This window comes from Balaenoptera physalus, assembly GCF_965194825.1.
Source record: "Balaenoptera physalus genome assembly, chromosome: 17".
Lineage (NCBI taxonomy): Eukaryota > Metazoa > Chordata > Mammalia > Artiodactyla > Balaenopteridae > Balaenoptera > Balaenoptera physalus.
The window spans coordinates 56,573,265-56,590,912 of record NC_138895.1 but is presented as its reverse complement, the minus strand read 5'-3'; the positions used below and the strand labels follow the sequence as shown (position 1 = coordinate 56,590,912).

The following is a 17,648-nucleotide window of genomic DNA, read 5'->3' as shown; positions in this document are numbered from 1 at the left end:
GGGTGGCGGCGCTCGCTCAGGGGCTCAGGTGGGCAGGGCCGTGCCCTGCACCCCCCGCCATTGCGCGCCACCGCTCCCCGCTTTCCGGTCTCCAGAGCTCCGCCGAACGCTCTGTCTTTTCCGTCCTCAGAAGGCGCGGCGAGCCGGGCGTCCTGCGGGAGTTCAGGGCTGAGCGCTGCGGTCCGTACCCCCGTTGACTGCCGAGCTTCTACTTCGGAACTCTTCTCTCTTTCGGTCTCGCTCTTTTTTTAAAACCTGGCATCCTTTTTTCTTGTTCTTTTTGTCTTTTTTCTCTTTTTAGTCCTCTCAACCATCTCCCCTGAAGCTCATCTTTCCCTACATTCACCATCCACGTGCGCCCCAAGTCCTGACCCCAGATAGCTTTGGACACGGCCTACTACTCTGTGTGTGTTGGGGTGTGTGTGTGTGTGTGTGTGTGTGTGTGTGTGTGTGTGTGTGGCTGCGCGCGCGTGTGGAATAGAGAGCTGGGGACGGGTACCAAGTCGATGTGGAGGACCTGCATTTTTTAGGAAAAGAGCAACATTGATTTCTTTTTCTGGACGCTAAGACTAGATGGGATGACGACCTGAACTTAGTGCATTGAGCGGCAACTCGTGCGCAGGTTTTTTTTGGGGGGAAACGCTTGCTTGCAGGGTGATGTTTTGGAGACAGGCCCGACTTTGCCCTCTCTGTTTACTCCCCTCAAAAGCAGCTACTTCTGAGAGAGTTGCCGGCACTCAGTGAAACTCACCTGCGGCTTCTTAACCTCCTCCTCCCTCTCCATCACCTGTGTGCACTGTGGGGCGGCGAGTGGAAGCTTTTAGAAAGGTTTCAGAAAGCTAGATTTCCTGATGATTTACTGCGCCCGTATTTCTGTCTCCGAGTCCTGCTGCGGCTGCAGCTGATCCAACTGCATTTTAAGGGAAGGGCCGCTAAACCCAGTGAAGTCCGCTGAAGGATTTAAACACAAACCGCAACACCCCCGCTCCCAGCACGCACAGCCCCACCTTGCAGTACCGCCTCACGGAAGGTGCACAGCAGCCCCTTAGAGTTTATCAGTCTTGGTCGTGCAGTTTGGACTTTTGCGCAGTTGGAATTTGTCTTGAGGTTAACAGATTTTGATTTTTCTGGGATATGAACGTCTCCCTCGACTTGTGATGCGGTTTATTTACAACTCGTTTCATGGAATCTCCAGTCCTGCCTCCAGATTTTGGAGAGAGCTTTCTGCGCCCTAATTTTTCAAAGCTTTTTAGGACGTCGTTAAGCTGTTCTCACCTACCCGCAGGGCTGGAGGTTGGCCGGCCAGAGGGCAGAGCTCAGGATAACTTGGTGGTGTGCGATTTCCGCCGCCTCTGCTCTCCAATTGACACTATGAAACTGTGGTTTATGAGAAGGATACCCCTTTCTCTCGCCCTCATTTCTCTTACTCTCCTTGTCTTTCATTTCTGACATTTGGAAAATGCTTATTTTCAGAAGTTTTTCTGAATAAACGTACTAGGGAGGAACTTCTTCCCAGAGGCCATGAAAGTTTGATACTGATATCAGTCTTGCCAAAGTCCCTTTCCATCTCCTTCACCTCCCCTCTGCCTCCTTTCTCCACTCCGGTATTTTCTTTCCAGGTATCACTTGGTAGAACTGGCCATTTTTGATTACACTGTGGTCTAAGTGGTCAAAGTGTTTGGAGAGGCTTCCCTACACCCCACACCCCCTGCCCCCAAGTAGACACTGCAGCCTATTTGGTTGAAAAGACTAAAGTGCTTTAAAATGTTCAAAATACAAAATATCTAAAATCCTTTGCCAAATTCTTGTTTATTAGATGACTTGCTAATTCAGCGATGTCTTTCTGATCCACATTGCCTGCCCCATTGTGGTTGAACTGGGAAGAATCAAGCATGTTGCTTTAGTAGAACTTAATGCAGAGATGCTCCTTGGTGGAACATGACATTACAGCACTCCTGCGGCCAGAAGCGATACTGCATGCTTTCCTTTGCAGTGCCATCTCCAAAGTTCTGCCTATACCTCCTTAGGTATCTGACGCAAAACCTATTTGTTTCAAAGCTGCTTTAGCAAAATCTCATGGCAGTTACCACCACATCCCCAAGTGCTGACGTTTAGAAACCCAGTTCTAAAGTGTGCAGTAGTAACTTTTGCCAGACAAACCTCTCAATTTAATAAGATTCAAATGCTTTCAAGTACATGTAAACTGGTAAGGCTGTAAAGAAAAAATTCTATCAAAATGTGTGTGTTTTCCTTAACAGATGTCCCTTCCCAAATCTCAAGCTTCTGGCTAAAATAACTGCAACCCTTAAAAGTGACCACACTATCTGTACCAACAAAGGGCGTACTGTGTTTTTAATTAAAAGTGGAACTACTTAAAGTGCTGGCTAGACAGTGTAGGGTGATAGTAGCTTTTCTGCTTTGCAAGGAAGCTTAAGGATTGCATTGTGAGAGTATTGAAATGAATAGAGATCTAACTCAGGTTGTGTGAATTGTCCCTCTTCACAGGCTTAAGCTGGTTTTAATTGATCTCATGTCCACTGATTGATCCTACACCAATTGTTGCGCATACCAAACAATTGGCTTTCCCAAAGGAGATTGATTTAAATTAGTTCCTTGGTGAATGCTTGACTACTAGCCAAATCATGTCAGCAGTGACAGTTGACATGCTAGAGCCTATTGTGGTACCAACATTTCCCCCTTTCCCTTTGTTTTGGATAGTGGCAGTTAAGTATTACTTTCTAGGAAGAAAAGTGATTAGTACATTAAAAAAAGGTGTTGTGGCTTAGAAGATCAGTTATTTTCTTGGCTTTGTGCTGTGATGTCGGCAGCAGTGATACCAGGATTGGTTAGGCTAATGCCCGGGATCTGATTCTTTTTCTTTTTTTCATATTCCATCTGCAAATAATCAAACCTTCACTGTGGAGCATTCTCAGAACTCCTTTGGCATTATGTTTAGTCTGCTCTATGATCTCAGATGCTCTATAATATCATTTTCTTAATGAAATAAAATTCTTGGCAGAGATCAGATAATTTAGTCAGTTAAAATCAATTGCATCCAGTCTGGAATAGAGAACAAATATATCATTTAACTTTATGCTTTATTTCAAAATATGGCCAGAGGATTAGAGACCAGAATGTCAGATAAAACTGTGTACGGGAGAGACTATCATAAACAACACTAGCCATCTACTAGTCCTTTTGTCTGCTTATTTAGAAAACAAAATCATACAATAAAAGTGCATTTGATAATCACTACTGGGGCCTGGCAGCAGTACATCTTGAAAGTAAGGCACAAACACAGTAGTGAGAATGAATATCTCGTAGAGGGGAGACACATGCCAACGTTTTGAAAAGCTGATTGACAACTCATGTTGTGTCTATGTGGTAACAATCAGAACTCATTGGCCCCCTCACCCTCCAGCCCCCTTCAAAATCATAGTCATTATTAGCTACTGTTAACCCTGTGGCCTGTATCTGTCTTGGGACCTCTTATGATTTATTTGTATGGTAAACTGGGTTATTCGATTTGTTTTATTTTTTGGAATGGTTGTAAGCCACATTTCAGGCCGAATTACTGAAAGGTAGATAGACAAATCATAACTTTATTATGGTCTTCTGGGATTTCTTGAGCTTAGTATGTAGTGATTTCATTTTATATCTCGTTCATTCTATTGATATGCCCAGTCACAAATTCACCAGGGATTTATGAAAACTTCTTGATGAAATTCTTTAAAAGCAGCAAGGCTCCCAGACATGTAATTGTGTTTCTGGGGGTCTGAGGGTAGGGGGCGTGGTATGACAAGTGTTTCCCGCCATAGCCTTTTCCCTCCTGAAGCCTCAGCTTCTCTCTCCATAACCGCTCATTTTCCTATGATTAGATTTGGCTTCTTCCATGAAACTGAAGTGTTTATCACAAATAGTGTGTTATGTTACTGGCAACTTCGGTTGTTTAAACAAAACAAAACAAAACACTACATTTTCTCTTAAACCTTATAGGGCTGAATTAATTAGTGTTTTAAAAAATCAAATGAGGAGATGTGGAGATATTTACAGGTTTTACAAGTACTTTTAATGATAGCTTATTTCTCACAGTATTCTTTCAAAATACAAAATGGCACATGGAACATATTAACCTACGCTTAAAAGCTTCGGAATACATTTGTAGCCCTGCTTTTTTAAGTTTAGAGTGTTTCAGAGAAGCTCATGTGATGTTTTAACTTTGCAGCATAAATATGTTCTTTCTTTTCTTTTGTTCTTTTGTTAATGGGCTTTTCTTCCAGCATAATTCTGAGTTTTTCTGGCCAGTACCTTACCAGTGCACAGAGGTTAGAAAGTTGCCATTTCCCCAACCAACATCTTATTCCTCTCTTGAAATTTGGAAGTGATTCAGAATAGGTGACATTTCCTCAGGCCTCCACTTCTTCTGGCTTTCGTTATCTGTTTATAAATCTAGCTTGGGTCGAATCCAATGTTTACAGAAATCACAAGTTGGAGATGACACTTCTAATTTCTTTTTTTTTAAAATAGATTTATTTAATTTATTTATTTGTTTATTGGCTGCGTTGGGTCTTCCGTTGCTGTGCGTCGGCTTTCTCTAGTTGCTGCGAGCGGGGGCTACTCTTGGTTGTGGTGCGCGGCTTCTCATAGCTGTGGTTTCTTTTGTTGTGGAGCACGGGCTCTAGGCGTGCGGGCTTCAGTAGTTGTGGCACACGGGCTTAGTTGCTCCGTGGCATGTGGGATCTTCCCGGACCAGGGATCGAACCCGTGTCCCCTGAATTGGCAGGCGGATTCTTAACCACTGCTCCACCAGGGAAGCCCCGACGCTTCTAATTTCTTAATGCAAAACTACCTCTTGATTTATTCAGAGACTAACTGGACAGTTTATAGATTATCCAGGCTTTTTACTTCTTTTCTTCCAACTGACTGCCTTTTGAACCAATTTTTTTTTTTTTTCTGGAAATAAGCACTCTTACCCATCCCAAGTTCAGGAAATAGATGACAGACAAATCATTTGACAGAGTACTTGAGAACCACCCTGCTAAAAGGAGGTGGTAAGCTCTGGGATAAAAGTAAAGTTTAAAATTTTCTTTTTTCAAAATGTCGTGATGGTCATTATTTTTTTCCCCATTATCTGCCACAATCAAGGATTGACCATTAGATACAGTGTTGCATGTCATATTTATACATTTTCACAATTTTAGCTGGAATAAATATGGAAGGCACTAATTAATACAGTACATAAGTAGTATATAATTATATATGATAGGGAAGGCATATCTACTTACATGCATACAGGTACGTGTATATGTAGGTATGTGGGGTGGGGCATGGTGTAACTATGGAGAATTGGGTTTTTGTAACTAAAAATGATTTTTACTCGTCTTTCCCATTTTTAATCTTTTTCTCAGGACAACAGAGCAGGACAGGGATAGGTGAGGGGGCTGAGGACTAGGAGAGGGAATGGGTAAGGATACAGTGTTTTTATTCTTTCCAAGACCCACCCCCCATGTATCCTTCTCTCCTCTAGGACCTTTCTGTATCCAGTCACCCTCTTTTCAAGCCTGCTGCTATCCCCCCATCCTAAAATTCCTAATTTCCTTCTTTCTCACCTTACTTTCCAATCTTTTTCTTGACTTCAACCCTTCTCTTGTCTTGCCTAATAATCTGCTTTCATTCACTCACTTGTCAGTCTGTCACAATCTGGCTTCTACCTCCACCATTTTATCGAAAGGGTTTTCTTAATGGTCATCCATATTCACTACTCACCTCAGTGCCAACCCTGCCAACATTACAGCCCTCCCATCACTGAGATTATCACTCCTTTCCAAAGAAAGTCTCTTCCTTTGGCTAGTGACACTGCACTCTAGTTTCACCTCCCATATTCTGCACATTTTTCTTCTTTGGTCCCCTCATTCTGAGTAGGTGTAGGCTCCTATTTCTTTACCTTTATTCTTTCCCTTGGGGGATTTTATCCATCCCTTTATCCTCAACTGCCTTTTCCATGTAAAGTCCTTCAACTCTATCCCTCGTTTTTTTTGAACTCCGGATTATGTTACTCTCTGATTTCCCAACTACTGCCATATGGATAAATATTTCATGCACCCTCATATATGGATAGGTATTCCATTCCATGCACATTCAGTCTTGACAACTCAATTCCTCTTCTATGCGTGGAATTACTCTTCCTCTCCAAAATGTGTTCCTCTACCTGTGTTTCTTTTTTCTGTTCAAGGGTTTCTGTGTCAAGGCTGGAAGCCTAGCTGTAGTCTTTGACTTTCCTATTGTTTCTTTTGTTGGTTTGTTCAGTCTTAGTGGGTATCAGAAATGTTGTTTACATCTACCCCATACTCTCCATTCCCAGAGGTATTTCCTAGCTCAGGTCCTCACTGACTCATTTCCCATCATCCACTTCTTCCTCACTCCATCCTTTACAATGCTGCCACATTGAATTTTTCTCAATGTGATCCACAAATCTGATCATGTTACTTCTTTGCTAATAAACCTCAAACCTCCCAGGTCTCCATATTGACTGCAGAATAAATTCCAGCTTCTTTCACTTTACATTCAAGGGTACTCTACCATCTGATCACAGCCTGTTTCCAACCTTCCACCACGACGAAAGCACTGTATGCTTAAGCTACACCATATGAGTTCATTTCCAAGCATACCGTTATGTTTTCATGTTTTTGTGTTGTCGAGCATGTGGTGGTGCCCAGCTAAATAAAAGGTCACCGTTTCTGTGAAGCCTTCCTGGAATTTTCCCTAGAAGCTTTCTTAGCTTTTCATGCTACTCCTAAAGGACTCTCATTTCCCCCTTTATTTTGGCTACTTTGCCGCATGTGTCATCTTTACTATATTTTAAGTTCCTCTAGGGCAGAACTTTGGCATATTCATCTTAATACTCCCCAAACCAGGCCAACTAGAGTGCTTCCTCCACAAGCTGTGGCTGAACAGGAAGTCAGTGATGATGAGATTTTGTTGTTTGCCCTTAAAATAATGCTAATGACTTAATGAGAAATGTTTTTCTTTTCAATTCGAAGTTCTTTGAGCATAGTTGAAGTTTGAATGAATAATTAGGATAATAGGTATAATTTGATTATTTACTATTCTTTTTTAGAGTTTAAAGATGAGCAACACTGACGTATAAAAGCATCCCAGCCTAGCCTTATTCTGAAGTCTCTGATAATCTTCAGAATTTCAGAGTACACTAGTGCTTGCGTGTGTATTCGTATCCCTGTTTATTATTTGAATGATAGAGTATCCCAAATGGTGGGTGAGTTTGGACAGGGGAGGGGAAACTCTGTGGGAGTCACCCATATATAAAAAATACTTCTAAACAAAGGGCCAATAAAGGATTTTCATCCCCAAACACTTTGTCTGTATGAATAATTATTTAGAGAAAAAAGAAAGTAGCATTTATCTTCTTAAAAGGCAGTCATATTAATAACATAAATTAGTGCAGGCAAACATTCAATCTTATATTTATGACTTTAGAATAATAAATATAGCAGTGTAGACATACCTATGAGAGACACAGGGGTGTGTGTGTGTGTGTATGTGTGTATTTTAGAACAAGTTCTTCTGTAGGTGTGAGTAGACTACATAGTTTTTTGTACAGTGCCTTCCAGGAGAGCACTGACATTTTGCTACCCTTTGAAGGAGGTGAGACTGGTTTGACTAATAAAGAAGGTGAGCTGCTTACTGAAATGTGTAATTTAAAAAACTAATTTTTAAGTGGAAGAAAGCTAGAACTAGAATGCAACCCTCCCAAATTCACTGGCTTTTCCTGTCCACAGTACACTTTGAACATCAGTGTTCGTTTTAAAAGAAGAAATTACCTTTGAGCCCATTCAAAAGTTCTTAGGACCCAGAGTTTTACTGAGCCTCAGAACTTCCTGCAACTCATAATTACGCCACCAAAGTAACTGGTATTAAGGAACTGAGGGCTGAGTGGATGCAGTAACTGAGGTGTAGGACCATAAGTGTGATCTGGTAAAAACTTGCATACTTGTGTTGCTAAATTTTTTATCACTATTCTTGCATATGAATTATAGGAACTTCTTTTATTTCCGGTACTCCCATAGCCAGAACAAATATCTGTGTGTCTGTGGGTGTGTGCTTGTGCATTTGTGTATCAATATGTGTGTTTGTAGGTGTGTGTATATGAATTTTGTACATACACTTATGTATCATAACACCATCATATGATCAGCATAGCCCATCAAGGTTAGAGAAAAGCTAGTAAATATTATTATTTTTACTCTTAAAATGTAGAGAAACTAATTGTAGGTAGCTCTCCACCTTATCTTGTCATTTGGGGAAAACCTTTACAATTTACTTAAAACCATTTGATTTTCATCACCTGCTGAAGGATATTAAGAGCACTTATAAAACAGCTGGTTCTGCACATGTCTTTTGAGCAAGGCTTCTTAACTTGGGGTCCAGAGATGGGGCCAGGGTTTTTGTGAGTCTCCTGAAATTAGATGCAAAACGTTTTCTGTTTCTTTTTAGCGTGTAAAGAGAGGATCTAGAGCTTTCACTGAAGTCTTAAAGTGGCCATGGTTCATCTTTCCTTCAACAGGTTAAGAAGCATTGGTTAAAAAAATAGGAGGTAGACCTTGTTAAAGAGCATGATGCCAATTGGCTGCTTCAAATTGACATAAACTTTTAGGAAACAAGTGTCTATTTTCCATGTGTGGGTTTCCAGCCATTTGCCATGTGTTTAATTCACAATATGAGGACACATTGGAAACACTGTCTCAAGACTTATTTCAGTAAATAATTACTTGGCTAATAATACCTTTCTCAAAGGCAATAGTTGTTAAATTCTATTTCCCTAAAAAGTTTATAAAAGTACAAAATAAACACAGAATAAGGGGTTCTGTTAAAACTTCTCATATAGTCTAATTTTTGTCTCATTAATAAAACAGTAATATAAAGTTTTAGAAATCAGTGTTACAATTTTCCAGCTGATGATGTGCAGTGCTGGCATTAATAGGATTTGTACGTATCACACTGCCAGTTCACAGACTGGTCAGAACCAGGCTTAGCACTCTTCAATTCTGGCCAAGTAGGCTTCTACAAGATCCTTGCTGTTGGGTCAGCACACTTAGAACTTTTCTACCGTGATGGCCTTCCTCTCTCACCTATCACTGGATTCAGCAATCCAACCAGCCACTTAGCAGTTAAAACACACAGAGCGATAGAGGGCGCACTTTGCATTCTTTTCCTCGTGCTTTGTTCTCTGAAATTTTGTAGGTTTTGTGCTTGCCTTGCTCTGCCCTGCCGGGTAGGTTCAGGTGGGAAACCTGTTCTACTCTTTCCAGTAAGATTGAGGCTGTGAACAACTTGACCTCTTCATGGAGAGAGAGGGAAAAGGAACAAGTAAAGAGAGCTTTCAGTTTTACTGAGAATTTCTGGTTTTGGTCCTTAGTCTCCTTTTGACAAGACCTTCTCGCCAAAAGGCAAACTTAACCAAACTCACAGTTTTAATATCTGTGAGGCAGATATTAAAGCTAGGGATTGTGTTAACCGGGAGGTGGATTCCAGCTTCTATAGCCACTTTGGAAAACATTAGTTTTTCTTTTTTTCTAAAGAATGTTTTCCATAAAGTGCATGCCTAAAAATTTAAGCAATTGGTAAAATTTGGAGTTGACCAAACGACTCCAAGTTAATACTTCCCAATTGTTTGCCAAATTCTTTAATCTTTATGCAGAGACCCATTTCATTCAATGGATCTCTCACATTGCAACCCTTTGAGAATGATAAAAATTGTCTGATCTTATCTTGAAAATCTCAAGTTTAATTTTTTTTAGGTTCTCTTTCCCCTTCATGTAATAATGTCTGACATAGGATTTAAAAATTCTCTGGCCCTTCATTGTTGATCACCTTACATTCTGTGTTCTAATGCCTCTTTCTTGGCTTTTGGGAATTCCCTGGCAGTCCAGTGGTTAGGACTTGGCCCTTTCACTGTGTGGGCCCGCGTTCAATCCCTGGTCGGGGTGGGGAAACTAAGATCCCGCGAGCTGAGCAGCGCTTCCAAAAAAAAAAAAGACTGGCTTTTAATGTTGAAGAGATTTGTGCTATATCTTCATATCTTCATTAACCTTCCTATGTATCTATGTACTGATAGTAGACCAGGTTTCAAGTTGAGTCATAGCTGGGTTAATATTCCCATGATCAAGTGACGTGTCCTGTGCCCATCACACCCTTCCCCTCTGCCATCCTCCCCCCCCTCACCCATAGCCCTTTAGAGTGACTGTGGTATTCGTTATTCTCAAGTGTTCCACTGCTATAACTGGTCTTTGAGGACTCTGCACTAAATGATCCCAGTGGCATGGGAAGAATTGTACCTGGGGCTCCCAGGTTACCATCCTTAAATATAAATTAAAGCAGTCCTAGTCTTTGACTTGTCCTCTGGGTAGTTCTTGTAGGTGGAAGAATATTTTTTTAAAATTCTAATTTTTGACACTTGCTTCTTGATGATGTTTTAGAGGATCACTTCTTTGGAAGTGTGTATGTATGTGTGTTAAAGGGTCAGGTTTATAGGAAATTTTGAGGGACTCCTGGGTATTAGTTCTGAGCTCTAAGTCAATATGAAGACATGGCAGAGAATAACTATAGGTGGAGTGAATAGAAAGAGCAAACATTAAACTTTTCTGTTGACACAGGGATCTGGGTATCTGTCAAATGCTTAGAGAGAAATCAGGGCTGTCCTATCCAAAGCGTTCCTTCTACTGGTGAAATATACCTTGTGGTTACTATCCTTCCATCAACTTAGTATTATAGAGAAACTTTGTTAGGGATAGGAGGCTAATTTGAAAAACCAAATGTTGTTTGATAGTGGACAGCAGTGGTTCCCAGAAGTGTGATTAGTGGGTTGAGGTTAGTTTGTTGTGGAGCTCGGAAAGCCGTTCACACCACTCCTGGTGGTCAATAAGTCATGTACTGGCTGATGTGATTCTTGACTGAATCTGTCAATTATGAAAGATTTCTTTGTCCCTCTCCCTTTGAATAATACTATCCTGAAAATCTAGAGCTTGGCAATTGTCTCTTGAAAATTGATTGTCCAAAGTTATGAATTTTGTGCACTTTAATTGTTCTCTCATGTAGAAGTAAAAATAATTAGTTCTTTGCAGCTGCTGTGGGTGATCTCAACATGATTTTGACTTGAAAGCGACTCAAAATGAATAATAACTGTTCTAAAGGATTTGGCAAGCTTCAAGTAGTCATCTTTTTTGTTGATGTTCTGGGAGAGAGTTTTGAAGAAATGGGAGAGTCTGGACCTAGAGAGAGGAGGAAAGAGCAGGATCACTCCTTTCCAAGACTTGAGGCCTGTCACAAGGAAAAAGGGTGTAATTCGTTCTTCCCTTGGGATTAAGGCAAAATGAGGGAGGCTCATAGGGAGGAAGATTATGGGTTATATTTAAGAAACTATCCACTCATGTAAAAGACCCTTTCTTGATGCCCCGAGTCATTGGAACTTGCCCTTTTCCAGCAGCAGAGGGTATCTCTTAAGAGTGTTGTAAAGCCAGTGGCTGTATTGAGTGTAGAGAAACCTTGAAGGGCCACTCACACCATAAGAGCCATGATGAGCACATCTGCAATGTATCTGGCATCTAATATTTAAATAGAAATTCTTGTTGACAATTATTCAACTCAAATTAGAAGACCCAAATAATGTCCTTCCTAAATAGAGAACACTAAACAAAATTACTTCTTTAGATTCTGCATCACATGCCTCTGTCATCATTCTAAACTTCAGTGATAAATAGTATTATACATATTGAAGTCTAATCTGAATTCCTAAAAAAAGAAAAGATGTATTTCTCAAGTCTTACATGACCATGATGTCAATTTTGAGAATGTTTCATTATAAGAAGGTCAGATTTCAGTGCAACTATAACCAGCATGGATTATGCCATACAAATACTTTGCTGTCTTTAATGGGGTTACTAGACTGGAAGATAAAGAAGCATTGGACAAAAATTCATTAATAATAATACTTTGCACTTATGAAAGCATAATAGGGTTAAAAATTCTTTTGGAACAGGTAGAGAAATGAATATATATCATCTTCTGTTACTTACTTGGATTACATTTGACAGAGTGGTGAGTAATGGATTGATGTGCACTTTGCAGGAAACCTGGCATAGTAAAGGACCCTCTCTTCAGCCTAGTTTGGAACAATATTTTCTTAATGATTAGGTTGAAAACAGATGGGCATGCCATCCACACTTTTGCATAATATGAAGTAGAAGAGGACGTTTAAAAGGTCGGTTGACGTTACAAAAATATCTCGATGGCTGGGAATGGCAGGATGAATTTGTGAATGAAATCTTTTTTTTTAAACATCTGTATTGGAGTATAATTGCTTTACAATGGTGTGTTAGTTTCTGCTGTATAACAAAGTGAATCAGCTATACATATACATATATCCCCATATCCCCCCCTCTTGCGTCTCCCTCCCACCCTCCCAATCCCACCCCTCTAGGTGGTCACAAAACACTGAGCTGATCTCCCTGTGCTATGCAGCTGCTTCCCACTAGCTAGAAAAAAATGCAGTTTAGATCTTAAGATCAAGGAACCAACTGTGGACGAATAGGATGTTGGAGACAAGGGGTTACCACTGATTTTTGAGGTGACAATGTGATATAGTTGCAAAAAGAAGTCAGCTACATTAAGAGAAATATTTACCTAGATTAAAGAATGAGGCAGATGAAGGTCCTCAGCCCACACCAGTGGTTTGTTCTAGATGTCATTACTTTCAGAAGTGCATTTGCAGCACACATTATACTGTATTGATTTCCTAGGACTGTTGTAACAAAGTACCACAAACTGGATGGCTTAAAAGAATAGAAATTAATTTTCTCACAGTTCTGGAGGCTAGAAGTCCAAAATTAAGGTGTCAGCAGGTCTATACTCCCTCTGAGACTAAAGGGGAGGATCCTTTCTTGCCGCTTCCAGCTTCTGGGGACCCCAGATGTTCCTTACTTTGTGGCAGCTCTGTCTTCACCTTCACACGGCTGTCATCCCTCTGTGATGGTCTCTCATCTCTTCTTATAAGAATACCGCTTATGTTGGATTAAGTCCCACACCGGTGACCCCATGTTAACTTAATTTCAGCTACAAAGACACTATTTCAAAATAAACTCACATTCACAGGTACTGAGGATTAGACTTCAGCGTATATTTTGGGGGGCACAATTCAACCCATAAGTCCTAACCTGTGGCAGACCTGTAGGTTCTTTAAATCCTCATTTTCACAACTCTGTGTAATAAGTATTATTATTATTAATGATACCATAAAAATAATAGTATTAAAAGAAAAAATAATGGCAATAGAAGTATAATAACTAGTAGTAGAGCACTGTACATAGCCGCTCAGATTGTGTACTGCACATAAAGCATGATATTAATGACACCCCCTGGACTTGTGCACACAGTGGCACTTGGGGGGGGGATGCTTTAGACATGGTTTATAAGTGTATAGGTTTTGGAATCGGACTCTCAAATTCCTTCCTGCCCCTGAAGTTCCACGAAATTGCACGAATCCAAAGAATCACCTGAGTGTGTTGATTACATTTTTAAATAAATCCATGAATCAAATTGACTTCTTCTTCAGCTAAAGCTGAAAATTCTGTTTAACTGGCTTCCTTCTGAAGTTTACAGAACTCCAAGAGCTGTTAGCATCCTTTATGAAGTAATGTTCGTGAAGTAATTACTCAAATATCAACATGGTCTACTGTACAGTTGTTTCTGGTGTTAGAGGTATCTTAAATTAGTTCCCTCCGATATTGAGTAGTATCTAATATTGGCACTGCCAGGGAGCTGGATCTGTCCATACTTGTGTGCTATATATAAAGGGCTGGTAAGAACATACTTTTAAATGTTCTCACATTTTAAATGTGATAAATTTCAAACATACACAGAAGCAGAGAGGGTAGCATAATGACTGCCTATCACCCAGATTGAACAAATATTGAGATTTCGTCACACTAGTTTCATCTATTCTTTATAATCTTCTTAAGTTTTTATTGTTATGTGTTATAAAGCAAATCTCAGATGTTACGTCATTTTACCTTATCTATTTCTGAATGCATTTCTTACAAATACGGACATTTTCTTACCAAACCACAATGCCATTAACATACCTAACAAAATTGCTTATTCCTTGGTAACACCTCATAATCAGTATGTCATCAAACTTCATCTGTTGCCTCAACAATATCTTTATACAGCTGATACGTATGAATCAGCCTTGATGTAACACCCACTCATTGTACTTGGTTGGTATGTCCCTCAAGTTCCTTTGATTCTAGAGCAGTACTTCCTTCCCGCCCAGTTTTCCATGCCACTGACTTATTGAAAAGATCAGGTCAGTTTTCTACTGAATATCTGACATTCTGGATTTTTCCTTTTGCTCCCTTGTGGGGGTCATTTGACTTCCTCTATCCTCCATGTTTTTGTAAACTGGAAGCTCTCCTTGAAGGTTTGATTACATTCAGGTTCAACTCTTTTGGCTAGAACGCTTCACAGGTGTTGCTGTGCACTTCATATTACAACACATCAGGAAGCACACAACATCCCATTTTCTTAGTGATGCTAAGGTTAACCAGTGGGTTCATGTGGTAACAGCCTGATTCCTCCATTTTGAGGTTCCCATTAACCTTTCATGTAATGGTTTCTTCCACTGATGATCTTTGAATCATCAGTTTCTTTAGGGGTTATAAAATAGTTTTTTTCTATTTTTATTCCTTCCACAATTATTAGCTGAAATTCTTCAATAAAAAAAGAACTGTTCCTTTTCAACCATAGATATTTTGTTAACTATGAAACAGTTCTTAGAGAGCAGGCAATACACTTAATTCTTCCTCTTTAATTGCAGAGTAATTTTCAGAGTAATGAGTTGATGCATGTTTGGCTGGCCAGTGGGTCAACTTTGATTTGTGTCAAGCCATGGCCTGTCAGATGGAGGAGGTGAAGTCTTCCAGCAGTTTCTGCTTACTGAAACATTAGTGGCAGAATGACATTTAAAAACTCTCTTTTTTTGGCTTATGCTAACAGGAATGAAATGCAAACCTTCTGAAAACCTGAATTCTATTAGACATCTTCTGATAATGTTTTCTGTTAACAGCTTTCAGAGAAGCTACTGAGTGAACATACAGTAGCTTCAGCCTAGTGTAATCTGACACTCATTGGGTAGAAAAACAGTACTTTGTGCTACTTAAACACTCTCTGGAAGGCTTAGGGAGGGGAGGAAGGAAAATATTTGAGGAGATCAACTGGATGTTGTAGAATAAAAGTAGCGTCACCTGAGAAGGATTAAAGTTTCCTCAAAGCTTGACCTGAATGGCAGCCTGCCACTTAGAATGTGTACCCCACACCCGTCAATGGCTCGGTTTTAGCTGTGTGGTCTTTAACTTGAAGGCATATGAAGAAAGGGTCTAGAGGTTATGGCTTCAGTGCGAAAGTGGCAGTAAAAGTTGTAAAAAAAAAAAAAAAATTCCTCCTACTTATTCTGCAGCTAGTTCTTGCTAATTACAGACATCTTTCCTTTATCCATTTAAAACCCTAGCTCATTGCTACTAATTAAGTTACCACTGATATTTGTTTCACCTGTTGAAAGATATCTATAACATCTACATTTAATAATTTTATTATTTAATGAAGTTGAAAGTTTAATTCACACAAATGTCTGTTGGGAGAAGTAGATAAGAGCACGCTAGAAGTTTTGAACATAAACACATTTAATACATGGCTCATGAAAACAAACCTGTTGCTAGAGAAATACAACCCGGTAGGTGTGTGCTCTTCTTAGAAGTAAAGTGCCTTTGCAGTGTTTTTAAGAGAGCAGAAAGTACTGTGAGCTGAAGAAATTGGTTATCTTGCAAGTCAGGGAAAGAGAACTGGCAAGGCACCTAGCTGCTTCTACTAATGATTCTTGAGAATGACTTTTCCCTCCTTCAACCTGTACATTTTTAAGTCAGAAAACAAATGAGCTATATCCACTAATTAGGGCTAATAGTTCATGTCCCAGTTTTTTCATTTAGTTTTGAAATGTATTTTGGTAATAAACCCTCATCTTGCTGAGATATTTAGGTGTTTTGTCTTGGAAGTAAGTGGTAAAGACTTTGCACTGTGTTCATATAAGTCATTGGTTTAAAAACCACTAACTGCAGAATTTTTTATGGATATAATTCCAACATTTATTTATTGTTGAAAATTTGGAAAACAGAGAACAAAACAATGAAGAAAACAAAACTACCAATAATCTTCCCACTCAGCAGTAACCACTGTTAACATTTTGGTTTTATCCTTCTAGATATTTCCCCTCCTTGTAGATAAATATAAGATTTTAAAACTTAATACATCATAAAGCACATATTCATACCTATTTTAATGATATGTCTGCTTCAAAAGTCATTATTTACCATGACATTTTAAAATCCATTTCCTTATCATTGGGCAGACAAACATCTCAATATTAAGTTTTCAGTATTATTAATAGTGCTGCTATGAACCTCCTTGTATTGTACATCTTTTCCCACATCTCTTTTCCTTAGGAATCATTCACAGAACTAGATACAGTAATTAATATACTTTAATCATTACATTTATTGAGCATTTACTATGTGCCAATCATAGTTCTTTGTGCTACATATTATTTAATTCTCAAATGACCTTGTGAGGTAGGCTGTATTTTTCTTCCCATTTTATAAAGGAATAATCTGAGGCACAGGAGGGTAAATAATTTGCCCAAAGTCACAGAACTACCAAGAACTAGTAAGTGGTGAAGCTGGAATTTCAGTCTAGGCATTTTGACTCAGCCGTGCTCTTAGCCACCAAGATGGAGAGGTGAGGCTTTTGATCTTACTGCCAGTTGTTCTCCAGAATATGGTACTGATTCTTATTCTGTAGGTGGGAGATGGTGTGCATATTGCCTTGAGCCTTTGATACTATATTTTAAAAAACATCTTGTTGGATTATTCCTGTTGAGAATAGAAAGAAGTATCAGTATCTCCCTTACCCTCAAGAAGCTCACTATTTAAATAGAAAAAACATTCTCTTTCATTCCCCCGTGGCTTCATATAACATTAATATCCATTTAGTTGCATAAACCTTTATTCCTCTTTTTCCTCATCAATACCTATGATTTCTGTACCTCTCTCCAGTATATTTTGAATCCTTCTTCTTCTGCATCTATTGCCATTTTGTAGACCAGGTTATCACCATCTCCCTCCCAAACCACATTGATATCCTTCCAACTGATCTCCCTGCAATCCATTCTCCACAGGGCAGTCAGAGCAATTGCTCATAAAACAAATGCTGGAGCATTTGACTCTGCCACATAAATGCTTTAGTGGGTTTCCATTATACCTGAAATAAAACCCAAACTCCTTACTCAGGCTATGTGTGACCTGGGCACTTTTTATTTCTCCAACCCTCCTTTTGTTATCTCAGTCCTACTGGCCTCTTCCTGTTTCTCAAACACTCTAAACTTTCCTGTCTCAGGACCTTTGCATCTGCTGCTCACTCTGGCTAGAAAGCTCTTTTCCCATCCTCTTTGTGACGAGCTCCTTTACAGATAACTGTATCTAAAGCAATGCATTTCTCTAGCTCTCCATTTTCTGCAGTTAAACTATCAG

The 17,648-nt window shown here is 39.6% G+C and overlaps 1 protein-coding gene and 1 long non-coding RNA gene across 3 annotated transcripts in view; both read left to right on the top strand.

Annotated features, from left to right (window-relative positions):
- The window catches only part of LOC309647237, a 526,943-nt gene that overhangs the window by 344,255 nt on the left and 165,040 nt on the right, over window positions 1-17,648 (top strand). The window lies entirely within an intron of this gene.
- Window positions 1-17,648, top strand: part of RSPO2 (R-spondin 2) — a 176,035-nt gene that overhangs the window by 930 nt on the left and 157,457 nt on the right. The gene's annotated exons all lie outside the window — the stretch shown is intronic.